Below are 1,696 nucleotides of genomic sequence, written 5' to 3' on the forward strand. Positions count from 1 at the left end.
AGAGCATAAACGATGGTCAAATAGTACACAGAGTCAAAATATTCTAGAAATGTCATCTGGAAACAAGGCAAAACAGAGTGTGAAAAGAGGCCAGCCCCTGGAAAGTAGTTTTGAGCAACCAGAACAAGTAGAATATGGCTCTCCAGCCAATAGGAAAACAGTGAAATTATCCTCAAAATATCATGCTTGGTGTTAAAGGCCTGAGAGTCTGGAAAATTCAAGTGTGGGAGACACTTGAACAAAATTCATCCAAGTACGTAAAACATACTACAGGAGTTCTCAGGGAGATTACCTGATGTTATACCTGGAATGGCCCATGTTGGACACAGGAGTGGGCTGAGACTGGCACCCAGGCTGCAGGAAATGCAGCAGACAGAGATACAGCATCTAAAGGAAGATGAAAATCCAGGCAGATAGTGCAACTGAGGTGTCATCAGAAGAAATCTGGCAAATAGACAAAATCTAGTCATCAAGCAAAAGTCTGGAATCAGGAATACTATAGCAGAAGGTTTGAAATAGCACATGGGTAGTAGATCACAGAGAGATGCAGTGAGTGGCTGTTGGAGTAGAATGGAGTTGCTTTTAATAGGGTACCCAAGTTCTCATCCCTTAGCAGGTGGAGAGGGTGCCTCTCGGGGCCCTACATTTATTTAGACCTAAGTTAACTTTCTTCATGAAATAGCCTGGTATGACAAAACTGAAAACATGAAAACTGTGAGTATTGGTAGGATATGACATGTATAATAATCATACTTGAATGTAGGATACTTTTCTAGGTATGGATTAGAATGGCAAGTAAGTGAAAGAAAGAGTTGTGAACATCTGAAAATGGGGCCCTGTATATTTAAATCATGTTGCACCTATGCAATGAACTATGATGCTGGCATTAACAACAATAATCACAAAGAGTTTTCAATAACTTAAAAATGCTTTCCCTCTCCCACAATACCTCACTCTCTTCCTTTCCAACCTGGGCCTGGAGAATGGCTCAGGCAAAGAAGGGTGGTTCTGCCATCAAGGAGGTAGAGACCAGAGGATACACCCTTGACATTCACCAGCTCATCCAAGAAGTGGGTTTCAAGAAGTGGGGCCCTCAGGCACTCAGAGAGATCTGGAAATTTGCCATGAAGGAGATGGGAACTCCAGATGTGCATTTTCACACCAGGCTCAACAAAGCTGTCTGGGCCAAAGGAATAGGAATGTCCCATACTGTTTCCATGTGTGGTTGTCCAGAAAGCGTAACGAGGATGAAGATTCACCAAACAAGCAAGATCTATACGTTGGTTATCTACATACCTATCACTGCTGTCAAAGATCTACAGCCAATGTGGATGAGGACTAACAGCTGATTATAAAATAAAGTTGTAAAACCACAAAAAAGAAAGCTTTTAACCATAATTCAAAAAGACACGTGCACCCCAATGTTCATTGCAGCACTATTTACAATAGACAGGACCTGGAAACAATCTAAATGGCCATCAACAGATGAATGGATAAAGAAGAAGTGGTACATATATACAATGGAATATTACTCAGCCATAAAAAGGAACGAAACTGGGTCAGTTGTGGAGATGTGGATGGACCTAGAGACTGCCATACAGAGTGAAGTAAGTCAGAAAGAGAAAAACAAATATCATATATTAACGCATACATGCGGAATCTAGAAAAATGGTACAGATGAACCGGTTTGCAAGGC

General features: G+C 41.3%; 1 pseudogene; it reads left to right on the top strand.

The window, feature by feature from the left end:
* The first annotated feature begins 983 nt into the window (after positions 1–983).
* LOC137764620 (large ribosomal subunit protein eL31-like) lies at positions 984–1,349 on the top strand (annotated as a pseudogene).
* Positions 1,350–1,696: the final 347 nt, after the last annotated feature.

This window comes from Eschrichtius robustus, chromosome 5 (genome assembly GCF_028021215.1).
Source record: "Eschrichtius robustus isolate mEscRob2 chromosome 5, mEscRob2.pri, whole genome shotgun sequence".
NCBI lineage: Eukaryota > Metazoa > Chordata > Mammalia > Artiodactyla > Eschrichtiidae > Eschrichtius > Eschrichtius robustus.